The 21,999-nt window shown below is 51.5% G+C and overlaps 1 protein-coding gene across 2 annotated transcripts in view; it reads left to right on the top strand.

Moving 5' to 3' along the window:
• The first annotated feature begins 1,107 nt into the window (after positions 1–1,107).
• Positions 1,108–21,999, top strand: part of CHST3 (carbohydrate sulfotransferase 3) — a 36,383-nt gene continuing 15,491 nt past the window's right edge. Inside the window, exons 1-2 of one of the 2 annotated variants that reach the window (XM_047760742.1) lie at positions 1,108–1,233; positions 5,954–6,048. The gene's annotated coding sequence lies outside the window, so the exon portion shown is untranslated. The remainder of the gene's footprint in view (positions 1,234–5,953; positions 6,049–21,999) is intronic. The other variant, XM_047760744.1, reaches the window with a different exon arrangement.

Here is a 21,999-nt window from a genome sequence, read left to right on the forward strand (position 1 = left end):
TGTGTATATATATATATATACACACACACACACACACAGCACATATATTCTTTTTCAGATTCTTTTCCTTTACAGGATAAGATATTGAATATTGTTCCCCAGGCTTTCTGTAACATTTATTAATTGAGGTTTCAGGAGTCAGGATGTCTCTGGTTTAGAATTCTCTGGCCAGGTGGTCCATGCCTCCAGGGCCCGGTAATTTATCTTGCCCTGGAGAAACAACCTGAGTTTGTACATTAATGATATCTATAACAGCATTTTTTGTACACTAACAATGTTACCAACAACAGCAATCTTAATGCATTAAGGATGTTATCAACAATAGTACTTTTAGTCATCCGATTCTGGCTGATCAGTGTTCAGTTAGCACAGGATTGAAGTCAGAGGGGACGAGAACGGAATGAAGTTTTGGATAGACACTTTAATCATAAAAAGTCAGTAAGGGAACTCGGGTTTTAGAAGGACTCAGTTTCTACAGGATGGGAGGCTGGAAGGGCTTGAGGGGCTCTGGCAGGGTGAAGCCGCGAAGATCTCCAGGCCACTTCCCCTCCAACCCACGCCCCCGCCTCCCCAGGACTTGGAGCTCTTCTCAGCCTGAAAGGGGGTAGGGATCCCAGCGGCCTGAACAGAGTCCCCGGAGAGAGGCGGGCCGAGGTGCAGCGCCGGGAACAAAGGCCCACAGAAGGGTCCTGGAGAGCGTGGCTCCCCGGGGGCCCGAGCGAGGACGGCCCCCTCTCTCTCAGTTCTTCCCTCTCCTCCCCTGCTCCTGCGGGGAGGCCTGGCGGGCCTGAGCTGCGCCAACTTCGCCAAAGGTTCCCAAATTGCCGGGGGCGCAGGGGTCGGAGCTGGGTGGGGTGAGGAAGAAAAAGAGGAGGAGGGGTGCTACCCGGACGCCTTGGACGCAGTTCAGGAATCCGCCGCCGCTGCCGGCCACTGCCGACTGGGGCTGAACGGGGAGGGCGCCAGGCAGGACCGCTTTCTCGCTGCGCAGGACGGCGCCCGCCTGGCGCCGCTTCCCGCCCGGCGTGCGAACCCGCCGGGCCGCGCCTCCATCCCTCCCCGCCGCGGTCCGCAAGGGGCTCGCAGAGCAGAGGCCGCAAGGGAGCTGGAGCCTCGGAGCCGCTTTTGCCGCGTTCTGCCGAGAGAAGCAAAGTTGCGGGCGGATGCTGCCAGCGCCGGACCCCAGCCTCGGAAAGTCGGAACCGCCCCCTCTGGAGGAGCCTCGGTGGCGGAGTAAGTAGGGCGCCCGCATCCCAAACCACCTCCGGGCCAGCGGGAGGCGGCCCAGCCGTGCGAACCCCCACTATCCCCGGTCGGGCACGCGCGCCAAACTTTGGAGGAAGTGGAGGCGAAATGGGAGGGTGGGAGAGGGATTTCCCGGCTGGGGGAAAACTCCACGCAGGCACCCATACCTCCAGACCCACTGCACCCAGGTTCACAACTGCCAGGTATGCACAGCTCACCACCTCTCGAGCCACAGACACAGCGCGCGCACGCCACACCGACCAGACACACGCGGCATCCCTAAATGCACAATTCCGGGAGTGCGGACGTTTGGATCTTTAGACCAAGCATGTCCTCCTGCCTGCAAACGAATCTACTGTCTTTGTCTCGGCCCCTGAAGCCCCCCAGTGAGGTGTCCCCCAAGCGAGTCTGGCAGGGGAGGGGCTGCCTCGTCTTTGAAAACTCGTGGCCGGACCTCGAGGCCGAGGGTGGGGAGGGGAAATCCGACATTGCATTCGGCTCTCAGGGTTCATCAGGAGCGAGTTTGGTGTGGAAACTCAGTGTCTGGGTGATGTGTCTGGGTGATGTGTTTGGGTGTGCACAGCCCTTCCGGAGGCGAGGCCGGGAGAGAGGAGGGAATGATTCATAAACTCAGACCCAGCGTGTTAGGGTCTGTGAGCAGAGTAGAAAAGGCTGGCAGGCGATGCTGTACTGGACAGCTGGGTGGTGGCAGTGACAGGGCCTGCGAGGGAAGCACAGACCCTTCCCCCTAGCGGATGTGCTTCCTCAGAGGGACTTCCAGGGGATGGGCTGAGGAGATTCCGGCCCTGGGCTGTGTATAAGTAAAACGGGGTAGGGGATGTTTAAGACTCCAAGGTCATGGAGAAAGCAGAGTCGTTCTGAAGCCTTATTTATTTTCATTGCACCTGAAGTTGTTGTCTGTTTTCAGATGTCCTGGTGTCCTGGGGCTCCAGGAAGTTTCAAGGGTTGTCCTGGATTTCACACAGTGCGGAGCACACTGTGGGTACTCAAATAGTTATTTGATAACTAACAACACCGATAATTTATATATGTTAAGGGCACTCTATGAGCCAAGCCAGGTGGCCTCCATTGGTTTGGAATTGGTCTTTCTGCAGAGGAAGGGGCCCTGAGTGGTACCAGGGAGCCCTGCCTGATGTGTCTGGCCCAAGCAGCATTTTTCCACTGTGCCCTGTAGGCTGGCAGTGAGGACTTGAGTCTCAACATTGGCCTCTGCTTCCCTAAGAGGGACAATAGGAAAGTCTCCATTCTGCATCTGGTTAAGCTGGGAGTGCTGTGCGGTGTCTTTCCTGATTCCTATTGGCCTGGCTGGAGATGGGACTCGTGAGGGGTCTAGGAGCTGTGTCCTCCAGCAGTGGCTCTTGGCTCTGTGGTGGTAGCAGGTGGAGGGGCGGTCACTGTACTGAGTGTTGGGTGGGTTCCTCTGCACCAGCTGGCATGAGCTTCCCAGAGGAATGGAAACATCTCATGTTCCTGGAACTGGGATTGCAAGCAATCCTGGGAATGATTCCCTACTCATGGAACTGGGAACATGGAAGGATGTGGGGGTGACTTGGCTATGTAACCACAAAGAAATGTGTCATTCCCCACCCCTGCCCCTTGGTGACTAGGTTTGGGGTGCATTTCAAGCTTCTCCATGGTCTTAATGCTGGAATTAGCAAAGTATGTGGGCAGCACCCAGGATTGTGGCCCAAGATGAGAGTGATCTGGGCTTGGCCACCCCCAATTTCAGGTTGAACGCTGCAGCCAGTCCCTTCCCAATATCACCTTTCCACCTTATAATTACATCTTCTGTGAATCATGAGCTCTACGTTATCTCATTAAGGTCTTACATCCCGATGATGTTAGCATCTTATCACCATTTTACAGATTAGGAAACTGAGGCTTAAAAAGTTAAGTAACTTTTTTTTTTTTTGCTTTTTTTAGGGCCACACCCTTGGCCTATGGAAGTTCCCAGGCTAGGGGTCAAATGGGAGCTGTAGCTGCCAGCTGACACCACAGCCACAGCAACACAGGATCTAAGTCGGCATCTGCAATCTACACCACAGCTCACAGCAACGCTGGATCCATTAACCCACTGAGCGAGGCCAGGCATCGAACCTGCATCCTCACTGATCCTAGTCAGATTTGTTTCTGCTGAGCCACGATGGGAACACCCTAAGCAACTTTTTGAGGGCCACACAGCTGGTAAGGGACAAAGCTAGGATTTGAACCTGGATGGTCTGGCTCTGGAACCCATACCACCTCCACCACACCCAGCTGTCTCTAAGGTCCTTAACTAGTTCTCCATAGCAACACGGAAGTGACACTGATGCACGTACTGGGTCCTGGGTCCCCTGACTGCAGTCCTCTTTTTGTACATACTCTATCCTGCCACGGTTACACATGGGCCATGGCAATCAAAGGCTGGGTGGCACCAGGCTGCTAGAGCCTTGTATGTGGATTTGGAGTCAGGAAACCATGAGGGTTTGGGAGTGACTGGAGAGAGATGTTGGAGTAATTCCAGTAAGAGATGATTCACTGCCTATCTGAGAAATGGAGACAAAGCTACCACTTGTGACCATACAAGTCACAAGTTTGCGTTTGGGAGACTGCCCGTTAAACATCCTCAAATGGATGACGATGTTTCTTTCCCCTTCTGGCCCTCGTCAGGGTAGACATCTATTACACAGGGAAGTCAGCTCTCACCTGAATATCAAGGGCCATGTCACGGCTATCCTTCCCACCCCTACCACAAGCCTAGAGAGTTGGACTCGGTGGCAGTGTCAGGTCCTCAGGAGAAGTGGATAGAGCAGAGCCAGGGCAGCCAGGGCAAATGATAACCAGACAGGTCACGTGGTCCCCAGTTCATGCTTTCTCACACAAGCCCCACAGAAAGAGAGTGGTTATCGTTCTCACTTTACAGATGAAGAAATGAGGCTCTGAGAGGTCCAGTGGCTGCCCAAGGTCACGAAGCAAAGGAGGAAGTGTGAACCATGCAGCCTTCAGGACTGCCTGCAGGCACTGAGGGACAGCTGTGTTTTCTGTCTTGTTGGTATTTCCAGCTCCCTGGCCCCAGGGGTGAGAGGAGGTTACCCCCGTTGGGGCAGGGTCCTCACTGCTCTGCTCATCCCCATCTCTGCCCTAAGAGCCTCTGATACGTGGGTTCACAATATAGGGAAAGCTGGCAACCTTCAACTAGGAGCAGAAGATGAGCACTGCCCAGCCGGCCCCTGCCCACCTTCCACAGCAAGCCCACCCAAGCCAGTGCCAAGAGTCTTCGCAGTGCTGAGCTCCAAATATACTAGAGTCCTCTCCCCACTTCACTGGAGCGTGGATTTGCTGTCTGGGATGGAAGCTGGAAGACTGGGTGTGGGGAAGGGCTGTGAGTGCCTCTGCTGGGAAGTGGTAAAGCCGGGGAGCCAAGGGAGTCCACCATGAGGAAATACTCAGAGAGGCCTCTGCCCTTCAAAAAGTCACACAGCCATTGACAGATGATTGGATTAGGAAGATGTGGTATATATACACAATAGAATACTACTCAGCCATAAAAAAGAACAAAATAATGCCATTTGCAGCAACATGGATGTAACTAGAGACTCTCATACTAAGTCAGTCAGAAAGAGAAAGACAAATACCATATGATACCACTTTTATCTGGAATCTAATATATGGCACAAATGAAACTTTCCACAGAAAAGAAAATCATGGACATGGAGAATAGCCTTGTGGTTGCCAAGGGGGAGGAGGAGGGAGCAGGATGGATTGGGAACTTGGGGTTCATAGATGCAGACTATTACCTTTGGAATGGATTAGCAATGAGATCCTGCTGTGTAGCACTAGGAACTATGTCTAGTCACTTATGATGGAGCATGATAATGTGAGAAAAAAGAATGTATACATGTATGTGTGACTGTATCGCCATGCTGTACAGCAGAAAATTGGCAGAACACTGTGAACCAGCACAGTGGTTTAATAAAATAAAAATCATAAAAAAATTAGTCACACAGGAGGAAAAGAGAACAGCTCTCCTTTTTTAGCCCATGAACAGAAATACTTGCCACCTTTGTTTCTGATACCTAAACAACTGGTCAGATCCTACTGGTCCTGCTCTGAGCGTAGAGATTCCACATCTGGGTGTGGGGTGGCCCCTGGCAGCCTGGAGAGTTTGTTCGGTGCTTGAAAGTCTTCATTTTTGTCTCTATCAACCCAAATCTGGCTGGTTGCTCCTGCACACCCCAGCACATCCCACTTCTGCAAGCTAGGAAGGAGGGGTGGGCAGGCCACAGGCACCCGCAACCACCAGTAACTTCATGTCTCCACCAGCCCCTCCCCCTCCTCATGTCTCTCCCCTTCCCCCATGCATCCCCCCCCCCCCCCCCACCGCACAGAGACGGCTGTGTGCCGGGGGACCGTGGGTTTTTCTGGGCTCTGGGAAGTTTATCACTAGGATTCCGGAGGACCTCTGAAAAGAATCTGGAGGAAAAGTGTGGAAAATAAATAAGCCAGTTCCCAGCTCAGCCTCTCCTGAAAGCCACAAGTAAACAGCTACCCCAAGCTCTGTTTTGGCCTCTATGCTTACACCTGGCTCTCTGGCTGCCTTACCATCTCCCTCCTTCCTGCCTCCTCCCCTTCCAGCCCCTCCTCCTTGACTTTGGGAGCCTCAAAAGTCAGGGAACACACCCACTGCTGGCCTATCCTTGTGCTGCAGGACACTGGGAAGCTGGTGCGCTGGTGGCTGGGGACAAGAGGAGCATGTGGGAGAAAAGATGACCAGGGGCAGCAGCCCGGCCCTGCTCTGTCTGAGTGAGTATCCCCGCCTTGGCCCTGCACAGCGAGGCAGGGTGGTCTCTCTCCACTGGTGAGTTTGACTTTGATCATGGAGAATGGTGGGGCTTTTTCCAATCTTGCGGCATCTGAAGAAGTGTTGCATCTTTAGCATTAGTTTAGAGTGGCTGGACCAACGCCGCCGTTCTCCAAAGTGGACTCACATGCGAAGAGACCCTCAAAATCCCAGTTATGTTGAAGGGCTTCCTGAACTAACCAGAATGTCAGGGGTCTTTGCTTTTGACCGGAGTCCTATCAGCTTAGGTCCTCTCAGCTTGGGTGTTGTGGTGTGAGTTCACACCAGTGTTTTTAAGGAGCTCAAGCGCTGTTGTAAGTTTCTTGGTCTGTGGGGTAAGGAAGCGAATTTGTGGTAACTTAATAACTTCATTTTATTCAGCTGACCCACTCTAAAATTCAGCACCCAGTGAGAAGGGGGAAACCAGGGTGCTAGGGTGACTGGGGTTGGCAGCAGAGGCCCCCACCTCAGTATCCGGGGGTGGCTTTCCCACTGATGTAACTGTGCCCAGCAGGGTCAGCAAACTGAAAACCTCTGGGATCTGGGATCTGGGATCAAGAGGCTCTGGGTCCTGCCTTCCGGCAGGAGTTGTTTACCCTGCTGCCGCCAGGCTGCTGAGAGGGAAACTGGCTGGTGAGCCCGTAGCTTGCAGTCTTGGTGGGAGAGATACTGCATACCACAGACTCACAGATTATCACACACCATCATGGGCCTAAGTGTATACACACACACACACACACACACACACACACACTCTCTCTCTCTCTCTCTCTCTCAGATATGCCCCCCACACAAATATTTCCTAATCAGCTACACACATGACACACTGAAACACTACCTGTAGGCACAAGTGCATGAGCACACACACAAATATATAAACACAGGGGTGCGCTTATCCAAAAGGTAAACTAAAGCCAGAATGCCGGCCATACTGCTTAGTGGCTGTGTGACCTTGAACAAGTTACTTAACCTCTCTGGGCCTTAGTTCTCTAACCAGTATGAGGGGGGTGGTAATGGGTCCTAAGTAATAGGGCTGTAAGTGAACCAGTGTCTGTGAGGAGTTTAGAAATGTGCCTGTACATGGCTAGGTATGTGTTAGAACTATTGTTCACTGCATACTCTCTGCCCTAGATATTCAGGCCCAAGTGCACAAGACTTCCGGAGAGGGGCTCACAGACTTGTCAGCAAATGGGATCAGTCACTTCATGCTTCCTGAGTCCTGATTCCCAGGACGTGTGACATTCTCTGTACTAGACTCAAATTTGAATTTATTCCAAAGATCATTTCATCTTCCCTTAGGAAGCTCGTTGTTTTAGAACAAAGCGGGCACTAACTTCCCCCCAGAGAAGGGTGTAGTTCCCTTAGCAGCAGTGGTTTTCAAACTAGGTTCCATGGAGCCCCAGATTGGGGTGTGGGGGGGTGCTCCATGGAACCTACGGGACCCCTCAGAAGCCTGATGGGAACGGTGCTCCAGACCTCTGCCCCATTTATCTGTTGAACATATTGGGCTCTGAGGAAAGCTCTGGTCCATAAGAAGCCTCCACAGCTGAGATGGTTGAAAGCCCCCCTCTACGGGCTGACCAGCTTCTCATCCCAAGTGCACCACGCATGCCATGAGATGCCTGGTCCCCTGAAGCTACCTGAGCGTCGTCCCCAGCCGCTCCCACTCTCTTCTCCGCTTCCCTCCTCTCCAGCTGCCTCACCATCTGCAGGATTCTGGAAAGTGCTAACACGTCTGAGCCAAAATAGCGCTATCTGAGGAAATATTTTGAAAACAAACTGGGCCAACCCCCCTGGCTGAGATTGCACTGATTTTCAGCAAAGAATTTCACAACTCCCAGGTGGCGGGCGGGGCTGCGGGCCCCTGGCTTTCCTTTTGAGAAGGCCTGGGGCCTGTCTCTGCAGGGTTAAGACAGACAGGCCTGAACGGGCCCAAGATTGCAAACCTAGAACCCGTAGGTCACGAAGAGGAAGTCAGCCCCACTGGGTGAAGAACCAAAAGCCCTCTGACCACAGAGGTCAGGCCCCCGTCTTCTTGCTCTGAGAGATGCTACTTCGCTTTCACTTTCCTCCCTCCTTTGCATTTGGTGCAGGTGCCTCGGGGCTGGGGACACAGGAAATATTAGTGCTAACGGCTATCATGTACAGTTCTGGACCCGCACTCCCTGAGTTCTTGCAGGAATCTCAGGAGGTGGGTACTGTTGTGATCACTGTGGCTCAGAGAGGCAGACAGAACAAGACAGGTGGAGTAAGTTGACGGCACCCCGCTGCTGGTGAATGCACAGCCGCATCTGAACCCCGCTGCCTGGCTCCAGAGTCAGTGTTCTTGACCCTGCGTGTGTCTGTCCTGCTGGGGCCAGAGCCTGAGAGGAGGAATGGCCCACCAGGAGGGTTATTTCGTAACTGTGGTCAGGGCATGCTGCTTGGATCTGGCTGGGCAGCTCCGGGGAGCTTGGCTTTAAGTGTAGCCAGAGCCCTTGAGGGCCCTGCAAGTGGAAGTCGGAGCCTGGGCCCTCCCGGAGGCTGACCTAGCAGCGCACTGCCCTGCTACAACAGCTTCTTTTGCAAGGCCGGCCACCTTGATGATTGATGCTTCCCCTTGGGGATGACCAGTCTCAGGAAGTGGCACAGATGGCAGCAGAAGGGATTTAAATGATTAGCAAGCACGGGGAGGGAGCGGGATGGACCGGGAGTCTGGGGTTAATAGATGCAAACTATTACATTTAGAGAGGATAAGCAATGAGGTCCTGCTGTAGCACAGGGACCTCTATCCAATCACTTGTGATAGAACATGATGGACGATAATATGAGAAAGTGTGTATAGATGTGTGACTGGGTCACATTGCTATACAGGAGAAACTGACGGAACAATGTCCGTCGACTATAATAAAAATTTTTTTAATTAAAAAAATAAATTATTAGCAAGGAGGAACCAGCGGATCGGGGGCCTCTGTCTTCTCCAGCAAGACAGAAAGCCCACCGTGGAGTAAGCGCCAAGCCACTCGTGAGTCCTGTGATCTCCCCGTGAATATTTTCCCCTGGCCTCTTCTTTCTCCAGCCCTTGTCTTATACTCAGTGTTCCAGGGTCCAAAATGTCCTCTTTCCAGATGCACATGTCCTGCTCTCTGCAGCCTTTCCAGCTGCCCAGAACACTCTCTCCTTCCTTCTTTTATCATGGCCAGCTCCCTTCATCCTCAGGCCTCCGCTTAGATGTCTCCTTCTAGAAGTCGTGGTCAGCGGCCTCCCTATGGCTGCCTGCACATTCCTATCCGCACGCTTTGGCTCGCTGTGTTGCCCTGGCTGCTTTCATGGTCTGTGGTCTCTGGAGGATAGTGAGCTGTGCAGGGCAGGACAACATCTGCCTTGTTCTCCTTATGTCTCCAGTGCTTAGCACAGCCCGAGGCCTGCAGTGAGCACTGTGCCTGACTGTGGAACCATGAGTGATGGTGTAACCCCAGGGCCTGGGAGAAAGGAGGCATGAATGGGATAGGATACTCCTGGCTGGGAGGGACCTGTGTCTGGGCAGGGGTGGTGGGATCATGATGAGTGGGAGGGAGGCTGCTGATGTGTACCAGAGGTCCTGTGTGGGACAAGGAGGGGATGGGAACGTGGGACCCTGAACAGATAGATTCTTGTGGTCACTACCCCTGGGTACTGGGCTGGGACCCCAAGGATGGGCCTGAAACCCTCCAAGAGGCCCCTTTAAATTAGGTGGGCTGGGGGATGGTTGCTCTATGGGCCTCACTACTCAGCTCCACCAGCAAGTAGTTCTCAGTCCTGTCCCCTTTCTGGAGAGACATCCATTCCTCCTCTCAGAGCTTCTGACCCGACCCCAAGGCAATGGAGGCCCCCTGTGGCTGAGTCCTTTCCCTTGAGCAGAAAGGAGGAAAGCCCAGCTGGTAGGCTGCCTCCTGAGGTGGTTCTCCCTACAGCCTCAGAGCTGTCCTCACAGAAGCCGTAGGGCCCGAGTGCTGGGTTCCCTTCCATGCCAGCCAAGGAGCACACATTAGGGTGTTCTGGCTAGGGCATCACCTGTCCAGGGCCTGCTCCTGGCTGACACTGTGCCAGGTGGGCTGGGGGTAGCAGAAGGCTGCCTCCAGGCTAGAAGCAGAGCAGAGTCATGGATCTAAATAACCACCCTCCAGTCCAACTGTGATGAGCCTATGAAGGTGGGCATGAAGGAGGACCTGGGGAAGGCTTCATGGAGGAGGCAGGCATTCCAGTGCAAGAAGGGAAGCTACGGAGTTCCCATTGTGGCTCAGTGGTTAACGAACCTGACTAGCATCCATGAGGACGCAGGTTCAATCTCTGGCCTCTCTCAGTGGGTTAAGGATCTGGTGTTACTGTGAATTGTGGTGTAGGTCTCAGACGCAGCTCAGATCCTGCATTGCTGTGGCTGTGGTGTAGGCCGGCAGCTACCGCTTTGATTCAACCCCAGCCTGGGAACCTCCATATGCCATGGGTGTGGCCCTAAAAAGAAAAAAAAAAAAGAACAAGGGAAGCTGGGTAAAGGCACAGGGATTGGAAAGTTCAGATCGAACGCAGAGGAAAGTAAGGAGGCCACGTGGACTACACTGTAATTCGTATGATGCACAAATTAGAGAGAGGACGAGATGAGGCAGGGTGGAGGTGTGATTACACTTGCAAGCTCTAGAGCCTGGCTGCCTGAACAAGGAACCCCAATCCCCACTTACTGGCTGTGTTACCACAGCCAAGTAGCTTAACCTTCTTTGCCTCAGTTTTCTTATCTGTAAAATGGAGATACTACTAGTACCCACCACATGGGGGTGGCAGGAGAATAAAATGTGTTTCTATATAAGTGTTTAGAGCATCAAGAAGAGTGAGCTCTAATCCTTTTTTTTTTAATGTTTTATTATAGTTGTTTACAATGTTGTCAATTTCTGCTGTACAGCGAAGTGACCCAGTTATACATATATATACACATCCTTTTTTCACATTATCCTCCATCATGTTCCATCACAAGTGATTAGATATAGTTCCCTATACTATACAGTAGGATCCCCCCTTTTTTTTTAAAGCAGCTAGAAAAGTATACTGAAGTCAGATCATAGAGGCTCTTGAATATCGTACTTTCCATTTGCTAAACACCTGCTGTGTGCCAAGTACTTCACAAACCTTTTCACGAAGCCCTGTACTACCTGGCAAAGTTGTTTGCAGTGTCTCCATTTTACAGTTGTGGAAACTGAGGCTCAGAGAGGCAGCATGACCTGCCCAAGATCACTCAGCCAGGTGGAGGCAGAGGCAGTAAGAAAACCAAGGTCTGTCTGGCACTCAGGTTCTTCTTCAACATGGAGACAAGACAGACATGACAGAGGCAGCATGGGGACACCCTTTGGGCTGATTGCAGTGAGGTCTGTAGCCATGGATCTCAAGGCAGGGAAGGCAGGAGGTGACAGGGGAAGGAGAGATGCCAGGCAAGCCTGGAAGGCAAGGAGATGGGGAATCCCCGAGGCCACGACACACAGATCACCATTCACAGCCTAGGGGCAGGCCACTGAGTCATTTTGGGAGAACATGACCTCACTGAGGCTTGCTGTCTGCAGCCCACCTGCCAGTCTGCTCTCTCTGGTTCTCCTGGTGACCTCATGCCCAGTCCTGCAAGGGGACCCTCACACCCAGGCAGTGGGGCCAGGTCAGCTCCCCAGCTTCCTGCCCTGAGTTCTCCCCAACTTGTTTCCCACCTTCCCATTCCTTCCCTCCCCACCTGGGGTCTCTATCCTCCCCCATTTATAAACCCAATGAGGCAGGAGCTTCTGGAAGTGATGATGGGCATGAGGAGCTTCCAAAAGGACCTCCATGCCAGGCCTGTCATTGGAGTTCTGGGTGGGAAGTGGACAGCTGTGTTTTTAGAGCTGCTTTTCCTTTAAGAATGGTGCCTGCTATTCCAACTGGAATCACTTTTTATTTTTTTTATAATGAGTTTTATTTTTTCCATTATAGCTGGTTAACAGTGTTCTGTCAATTTTCTACTATATAGCAAGGTGACCCAGTTACACATACAAGTATACATTCTTTTTTCTCACATGATCATGCTCCATCATAAGTGACTAGACATAGTTCCCAGTGCTGTACAGCAGGATCTCACTGCTTTGGAATCACTTTTTAAAAGCAAAGCCTGGTTGAGTGGTGTGCCCAGCACTAGGCCAGGTCCCAGTAGCCTCCACCTTCCTGAAAGGTACAGCTGAATATCTGAGAGCTCTTTATATACTAGGCATCCTGAGGCTGAGTGGTTTCTTGCATCAGTCTGACTGCATGATATTGCCCCATTTTATAGATGTCATTGCTGAGGCCGAGAGAGGTTAGGTGACTTGTCCAAGGTACACAGCCAGAATTCAAACCCTTGGCTGTCCAACTCCAGGAGTACCTATGCTCTTAGCCACTCCAGCTGCAAATAAAGCCAGCGGAGAATCATATGCAGTGGGGTATGCCGAACTTATGTCTGCCAAATGGTGTGGTACAGACACGAGGTGCCAGGAGAATTTTCATCCCAGAGTGTGGATCACTCCCCAGGGCTTGCTAGAGGCTGTGGATCCATTTAGGAAGGTGACAGCCCCCTGGCTTCCTCGGCCAAGCAAACACTGTTGACATTGCCCATTTGGGGCAAGATTCTCCCCTCTGGGAGGGACACGGGGGCTCAGGGGGTGCCTGTCCTGGTTTCGGTGGGCCAGACCTGGAAAAGGAGTATGAGTCAAGCGGGGGGCCAAGTGCCAGCTCTCTCGGCCCAGTCTGCGGGCACAGGAATCCAGGCTGCCACAGCTGCTGCTGCCACTCCCAGCTCCCTCCCAGCCAGCAGGAGGGCTAGTAGCCAGCACCCTCTCACCCTCATTGCAGCCTAGCAAGGGAGGCACAATTATCCCCATTTAACAGGTGAGGACACTGAGGCTTAGAGAGGTTTTCTGGTGCACTGGAACTCCCTTTGCTGGAAAAGGAAGGAACCCAGACTTTTAAGTCTTCTTTCTGCCAAGAGACAGACAGAAGGAGGGAGGGGCTTGCCTGCCCTCTGACACTCAGCCACGCAGACTGGCTGTTCTCAGGCTTGCATTTCTGATTCATCTGCAATCACAGGGTCCCTGTGATAGAGGGCAAATAAGCTCTGGAGTGAGAAATGCTCTGACTTCCCTTGGGCCATGAGTCACCATTTTTCTGAGAGCACTTTTGAAGCCATAGCAGCCCCTCTCCAGGCTTGGGGCGGGGTGGGGGAGGTCAGATTCCTTCTCTGCCCAAGTGCCAGCCCCATCCTGGCCCTGGCAGTGCCTATCTGTGGAAGGGCCAGGAAACAAAGGGCCTCCACGAGAGCCCTGGCATCGGTGACTACCCAGCCTGTGACCAACAGGTGCCAGATTCCCAGAGGTCTGTGGGATCTGCAGCCTTCAGGGGTCCCCTGTCCTCTTTAATGCCCGAGGCCTATGTGGTTATGAGCACAGGCCCACTTGCCATCTAAGGATGTCTGGGAACCCCCTAGAATTCCACAGTCTGCAGGGCTCCTTCTGACACTCCTCCCCCTACGGGAGGGAGGGGATCCAAGCCAGTTACTTCCCCCCTTGTCAGTCTCAGGCTCAATCACTACAGTAATCATGTCTGGAGAGTTGTCACTTTTCCCACAGAGAAAGTAGGCTGTTAAATTTGACTGTCGGGGCCGTTTCACTTCTCACTGCCCCCCACGCCCCCCCCCAAATTTTCCTTGCTGGGGTAGGATTTTGGCCTGGCCTCTGCTTCAATTCAAAAGCCTGTTCCAATGACTCTTTCAAAATGAGAACATCTCACCTCAAAAGAACTTTGCTTCTACCTCTACAGGTAGAAAACTCGTATCTGCTTTTATTTTATTTTTAGTTGTATAAAGTGTTATAAAAGTAGTAATCCAGTTTTCAGTCTAAAACCGCAAAGATACAAAAGGATAGATGGTGAAATTCCTTCCCACACCTGACCCAGACATGCAGGTCTCTCCACAAAGGCCACCAGCATCATCAGTTTCTTGTGTATAAGCTGCTTTTAGGTTCTCCAGCTTTTCAAACAATTAAATCCTACTTTTTTGGGCTTCCAGCTCCACCACTAGTCAAACTGAGGCACAACCCCAGAATCAGGGGCCCAGGAAACAGCAGGGGCCACCTTGGAGCGCAGCTCTGCCCAGGACTGTTGCTGTGATCACTGCTAGGCAGCTGCTCCCTTCCAAACAGCGCAGGCTGCCCACCTCCCCGAGTCACCTTGGATTCACCCACACAAACAGCAGCCCCCACATCCCCGAGGCTGTCCCCAGCTTCCAAGAGAGCCTCTGCCAGGCTGCAGGTTAATCCTGCACTCCTGGCTGCCACTTTTCCGCGTTCCCCTCTTGTCTGGCCAGTGGGGTCTGTGGGGTCAGGGCCTGGTGATGGTGATCTGACCAGATCATGCTGCCTCTTGGCCACACTGAGTCTTCGGAGTCCCCTAGGGGCACATATAGGTAGGATCCTCCCTGCTCCCCTACCCCTTCTTTCCTCTCCTCCCCTCTCCTCCTCCCCTCGCTACTGATCCCCTCCCTTTCTCCTCTCTTTCCTTCCTTCTTTCCCTACAGAATCATCAGGTGCTAGTACAGCAAATGTTAATTTGAAGGGGAAAGTGCTAAGAATGGTGCAAGGCAGAGATTGATGTGCTAGGAGAGCCCTGCCCTGGAGACTGGTTTTCAGCAGATTCTGCCCTTCACATGCTACCCTTGTAACTTCTGCTGGGTGACCTCAGGCAAGGCCTTTAGCTTCTCTGATCCTCCCTTTCTCATCTGAATGAGGAAGGAGAGGGCCATGGGAAGGATCCAGAGGGTTGGTGGGAGAACTTGGAGCTGCCAAAGGGCTTTCGAAGAGGGTGAGAGATTTGGGGTGGGGGGGAGAGCAGGAGGAAGGAAGGCCCTTCCTCTAAGGGACTGATTATGAATGTGGGGGAAGGCTCTGGGGACTTGAGGGGTTCGGGCTCAGCCTTAGGGCATGGATCGGGGAGAGGTGGCCCTAAGGGCAGCACTCTCTTGCTTTGGCAAATGCCTTCCCTTGTCTGTATTTCCACACAGAGATGGCCCCTCGGCTTTATGTTTTTTTTTTTGTTGTTGTTGTTTTTGTCTTTTGTCTTTTTTTGTTGTTGTTGCTATTTCTTGGGCCACTCCCGCGGCATATGGAGGTTCCCAGGCTAGGGGTCCAATTGGAGCTGTAGCCACCGGCCTACGCCAGAGCCACAGCAACGCGGGATCCGAGCCGCGTCTGCAACCTACACCACAGCTCACGGCAACGCCGGATCGTTAACCCACTGAGCAAGGGCAGGGACCGAACCCGCAACCTCATGGTTCCTAGTCGGATTCGTTAACCACTGCGCCACGACGGGAACTCCGGCTTTATGTATTTTTTAAGTAGCGGCTTTATTTTCCTAATAGTGATGGACGTTTGCATGCAAAATTCAGGTAAAATGGACAAATACAAAGAAGAAAGCAACAAATCACCCCTCAGTCCCACCACCTCAATGTACCCAGTTAGCTCTCGGATCTGCATACTCTAGGCAGATAGACAAAGAAGAGGGGCAGTAGAGGGACAGAAAGTTTTATAAACCTGGGGGAAATGCATTATTTAATTTAGCTTTAGGCCAGAATTGCAAAGAGGCTGCCTGCCCCCAGAGCAGCCCCTCTCATCTGTTCATGAACCTACTTGAGGGCCTGGTAAGGGGGCAAGGGAACTTTCGTGCCAGGATCTTGAAAACCTCCCAATTCAGATGAATTATAAAAGGGGAGCCGGAGGAATTGCAGATCTTCCTCAACTTTGGATGAGGTTACATCTCGATAAACCCATCGTAAGTGGAAAATGCATTTAATACATCTAACCTACCAAGCATCATAGCTTAGCCTAGCCTTCCTTAAATGTGCTCAGAACATGACATTAGCCTACAGTTGGGCAAAATCATCTAACACGAAGCCTATTTTATAATAAGGTGTTGAACCTCTCATAATTTATTGACTACTTACTGAAAGTGGAAAACAGATTGGGTGCAGAATTGTTTTATCAGTTGTGGACCCTGTGGCTGATTGAGAGCCCCAGCTGATCATACTCTATATCGCTCACCCTAATTCCAAGTATGATTTCTACTGAATGTGTATCAATTTTGCACCATCTTTGTGTGTGTGTGTGTATCTTTCTAGGGCCGCACCCACAGCATATGTAGGTTCCCAGGGTAGGGGTCAAATTGGAGCTGTAGCTGCTAGCCTACAGTACAGCCATAGCAATGCCAGATCTGAGCCGCATCTGCGACGTACACCACAGCTCACGGCAACACCAGATCCTTAACCCACTGAGCGAGGCCAGGGATCGAACCTGCGTCCTCATGGATGCTAGTCAGATTCGTTTCTGCTGAGCCACAATGGGAACTCCAATTTTGCACCATTTAAAGTCAACCATCTTAAGTAAGGGACTGTCTATAGTACATTCTGGCTCTAGAACAGTGGCTTTCAATCTTTTGAACCACAACACTTCAGATAGAGACACACACATCACTGAAACAAAAGCCTTAGAAAACCCATGCACAGCCTTATTACACATCCTTAATACACTCTGATGTTTCCTGTCTATCCAATTTTGTTCTTAAAAAAAAAATAAAAGCTTGTCCAAGCTACCAAATCAATCACACAACCTGACTTTGAAACCTGTGCCTCTAGAAGGGTGATTTTCAAACTGGCGCATGCATCAGAATCTCTGGTGGAGCTTGTTAAAACAGCCTGCTGTACCCACCCCCAGAGATTCTGATTAAGGAGGTCCTGCTGGCCCAGGACCCCACTGTGAGATTCTCACTCTCCTAGAATAAAAGCAACCTACTCCCTAGGCAGAGACTACCAGAGGATTTGCTATATTCCACAGATGACCACTGCCGATGGCTGGCATAGGAATTGTAGGTTTCTGGCATTTTGGAGGATGCTGATCGGGCACTTTCTCTGGGATCTTAAACACCACCCTCCTGGAATCCAGCTCACTGGTAACATCAAGTGCTGAATGTAGAAAAGGTCTACTAAGCAAAGGGGCATTTATGCCTGGCCCTGGTTGAATTGCCTGCCTCTTAATCCCAAGCCCACAGAACATAAAACCCTCCCAGCCCTTTTGAAAACACTGTTCTATAGGCAATGAAAGGCTCCATTTACCGTGTGGATTTCACCTTTCTGTTTTTTTTTTTTTTTTTTTTAAAGAAGGTAGGTCAAGCATGACCACCCCATAGGAAAACTGTCCCCTTGCTCTGGCTGGGGTCTGGTGGGTTTCATTGTCTGTCCCTGGATCCCCAGCTTTAACAGGAAACTCTTCCTGGTCTGAGTGCCCACACCAGCACCGGAGCTTTCCAGCCTGATGACTTCTGAGACCAGCCCATGTTCCCAGCTGCCTCTGCTCCTCCAACTAGGGGACTCAGCCCCCACCCCTAGCCCTCCCCCTTCCCCTTCGGAGCCTTGGGGCCCCTCCCCAGCCTCACAGTTCTCCAGAAGCCAGCCCTCAGCTGGGAGCAGCTTCGTGAGGGAGAGAAGTGTTAAATGGGCACAGAGCCCCTCTGTTCCGCTAACAATGGCCCGTTGATGACTGGATTCTGCCCGGTTGGCCCCCTTGACTGGACTTGGGAGAGGAGGAAGGACTCCAGCCCCCCAGGCAGCTCCTTCTGGGTGTGAGGTTAATTCAGAGGCCAAGGCCTCTGTCTGCCCACAGAACCTCATTCTTCAGGCCTTGATGCAGCAGCGAGAAACCCTCTCACCCCTCACATCAATCCCAGGGGTAGTTTGGGGCCCCAGGAGTGATTCACTTCAGTCTAATTCAACAAACATCTATTGAACAGCTCCTGGGCACTGAGGTTCAGTGCTAAGTAGTTGTGGGAATAAGAATAACTGCTAACATGAATTCAGTGCCCCACCCTGAGTGCCCAACAGAGTCACTAGGGATCATGTAAAAATGCCAATGCATACACACCCCCTGCTCCCCGAATCTTTGGGAGTGAACCCCAGGCACTATTTTATCAAAGCTTTCATAGTGCTTCTCATGCTCCCCTGGGATTAAGCATCACCCGTCTCCTATTGGTTAGACACTGTGCTGAGCATTAATCTGTAGCATCTCATTTCATGGGTACATGCTCATGGGAGGCTGAATAACAGCCCCCCACATATCTCTACATATGAATCCCCATACCTGTGGACATGTTGCTTCACATGGTAAAAGGGACTTGACAGTGTGTTTAAGAATTCTGAGATAGGGGAGTTCCTGTCCTGGGTCAGTGGTTAACAAACCCAACTAGTATCCATGGGGACACAGGTTCGATCCCTGGCCTTGCTCAGTGGGTTGAGGATCCGGCATTGCCGAAAGCTGTGGTGTAAGTCACAGATGCATCTTGGATCTGGCGTGGCTGTGGCATAGACCAGCAACTGTAGCTCCAATTGGACTCCTAGCTTAGGAACCTCCATATGCTGCGGGTGTGGCCCTAAAAAGCAAAAAAAAAAAAAATCTGAGATAGGGAGATTATCCCTGGATTATCTTGAATGGGTCCTCTTATAAGAGGGAGATTTAACTACGGAAGAGGAGATCCAAGTCATGCATTAGGAAAGACTCAACCAGCCATTGCTGGCTTTGAAATGGCCCCTGAGCCACGGAAAGCAGGCAGCCTCTAGAAGCTGAGAAAGGCAAGGAAGAAGGCCTCTCCCAGGGACTCAAGAAGGAATGCAGGCCTGCTGACACTTTGACTTTAGGCCACCGAAATGGATCTTGGACTTGACATTCCTTACTGGAAGATAATAAATATGTTCTGTTTTTAGCTACTAAGTTTGTGGTAAAGTGTTACTACAGGGCTATTACTGACTTATTCTGTAGGTGAGGCACAGAGAGGTGAGGCTCTCACTTCGGGTCCCACGGCTAGTGAAGAGCAGAGCTGGAACAGGAAGAACTCGGGGGTGTCTGACCTCTTAATTCGTGTTCCCTCCACCTCACCACACTGCCCCTACTTTGCAGCTACACAGACATGGGTTCAAATCCCAGCTCTGCCATATTCTGTCCTTGTGTCCTTTGCAAATGGTGGGCACATTTGGCCAGGGAGGAGGCTGTAGTAGGGTAGGTGTGGACACCAATTGAAAAGTTAGGGCGGGCCAGGTTGTCGCCAGGTGGAACACTGTGTGGAAGAGTTTGAACTTGGTCCTGGAGAAACGGGGCCCGCCGGATGCCAGCTCTGGTCTCCCCTCTGCATTTCATGTTGCTGTCTTAGACTTTCAGGCCCCACTCAGTCCCTGGGATCTGGCTCTACTGCAGCAACCCAACCCTTGTGCAGAACTGCAGGGCTGAGGCCAGGAGCAGCATTCTACTCACTGTCGCCTGCAGCCAGTGACAGCTGCTTATCTGGGATGGCCACTAAATTCCCATTTCCTGGGAGGCCAGCAATGGCCTAGTGCCTCTAAAGCATGTTTCTTTGAAGGCTTTCCAGCAACCTTGCCTTTGGGGCCATGCGTGTCTCTTAGAGGAGGATTGAGAGACATAAAAAGGTCCAGAGAGTTGTTCAGAGTCGCACAAGTTGGTACAGGTCCTGGAAGACCAGGTCCGGGCCAGGACTCTGATCTGCCCACTGCTGCAGAGCTCTTGCCTTTTGGCTAAATCTACCCGCTCAGCACTAGAGCATAGGGGTTGAGTCCATGGACTATGAAAACAGACTTCTTGGGTTCAAATCCCGGCTCTACCTTGTAACTGAGAGCTAGGTGTTTGGCTACCGCTTGCTTTAGCGAGTAGTGGTTATTGTCTATGAGGGTACTGGAGTACCTTCCTCCCAGGGTTGCTCTGAGGACCAAATATATTTATGTGGGTGAAGTGCTTGGAACAGTGCCTGGTTCATTAGATGTGTTAACTTCTGTTATGATTCAGCTCCCCTAGGGCAGAGACTGTCTTTTTTCCTCCCTCTATTCTCAGGGCCTCTTCCCATGCTTGGCCCAGAGTGAGTACTCAGCAAATGAACTTACTGGTTGAATGTGAGATTTTATCAGCCAGAGGATCACTAGGTACTTTCCGGAATGTATTCACTTTTAAAAAAATTCCACCTTAGTTTTTCTTTTCTTTTCTTTTCTTTTTTTTTTTTTCTGTCTTTTTGCCTTTTCTTGAGCCACTCTAGCAGCATATGGAGGTTCCCAGGCTAGGGTCTAATCGGAGCTATAGCCACTGGCCTAAGCCACAGCCCCAGCAACGCGGGATTCGAGCCACATCTGCGACTCACACCACAGCTCACGGCAACACCGGATCCTTAACCCACTGAGCAAGGCCAGGGATCGAACCAGCAACATCATGGTTCCTAGTCAGATTCTTAACCACTGCGCCACGACAGGAACTCCTCCACCTTAGTTTTTCAAACCCGTCTCCTCGTCCTTCTTGCCTGGTAGTCACAGGGTTACCATAAAGCAGCCTGAAGCTGGCTCTGCCCCATGAGCAGCTCAGAGATAACCCAGGCATCCCCAGCCTCTCCAGCCCTTGAAGGCCAGTGCTGCACTTCTCACTCCAGGGCTGTGCCGGACCCACCTGCTGAGGCCTCCCTGGGGATCTCTGGGCCCTACGGCAGCACTGCTTGGGCCCCGAGTCCTGTGTGGCCTCTCGGCTCCTTTCCTAATGAGCTCATACCAGGTCTTCCAGCTTGGGACTCGGGGGGGGGGGGGGAAGAGGTGTCAGATGTGTCATCCCCTGCAGAGTCCTGTCCACATCTGTCACTTTCCCCTACTTTCCCCTACTATGAGGATGGTTCCTCATCGTTTCACTTTTTCCAAAAGCCCCCAAGCTTATTCCTGCACATAACTAGACTCTAGGAGGGTGGCCAGTCCATGGTGTCCCAAAAAGTCAAATTCAGAAATCCTGATTGGACTCAACTTGCTCATTCCTGCCCTGGGCAGGCCATGTCTGCTCAATCTAACCATCCACCTCTAGGTCTGTTTTTAAAAGATCTCTTGAAATCTTGCCTACTGTTAAGGGCAAGATTTTCCTTTTTTCTATTTAATTATACTTTTTTGTTTTGAGATAATTACAGATACACATGCAGTTTTAAGAAATAATACACAGAGCTCTCCTGAACCCATCATCTGGTTTCCCTCAGTGATGCAAAACTGTCACAACCAGGATACTGATGCTGATACAGCCAAACCCCTCATGTTTATAGCTGTGCCCTCTTTCCATGTGCCCGCTACCCCTTCCTTTAACTCCTGGCAATACTAATCTGTTCTCTCTTAGAATTTTGTCATTTCAAGAATGTTATATAAGGAGTTCCCGTCGTGGCTCAGCGGTTAACAAACCCGACTAGCATCCATGAGGATGCGGGTTCAATCCCTGGCCTTGCTCAGTGGGTAAAGGATCTGGCATTGCTGTGAGCTGTGGTGTAGGTTGGTGGTTGCAGCTACGATTCAACCCAGGCTGGGAACTTCCATATGCGGCGGGTGTGGCCCTAAAAAAAAAAAAAAGACAAAGAGTGTTATGTAAGTGGAATTATGCAGTATGTCACCTTTTGGAATTGGCTTTGTTCACTCATTACCCCCCCAAACGCAGTATACCATAGTATAGGAGAGCTAGTTTGTTTTATTGTTTTGTTTTGTTTTTGCTTTTCTTTTATGGCCGCACCTGCAGCATACGGAAGTTCCTGGGCCAGGGACTGAATCCGAGTCACAGCTGTGACATATGTCATGTTGCAGCAATACCAGATCTGCTTTTAACCCACTGCGCTGGGTCAGGGATCGAACCCATGCCTCTGCAGCAACCCAAAGTGCTGCAGTTGGATTCTTAACCCACTGTGCCACAACAGAAACTCCTAGGGTAGCTGATTTTAAATGGACCACTCAAACATGGGCCTAGAAGCTTCCCAAGCACCATATCCTGAGTAAAACAAGAACACAGGCATGTTGACCCAGCATCCAGCCCTGG

Source organism: Phacochoerus africanus, chromosome 15 (genome assembly GCF_016906955.1).
Source record: "Phacochoerus africanus isolate WHEZ1 chromosome 15, ROS_Pafr_v1, whole genome shotgun sequence".
Taxonomy (NCBI): Eukaryota; Metazoa; Chordata; class Mammalia; order Artiodactyla; family Suidae; genus Phacochoerus; species Phacochoerus africanus.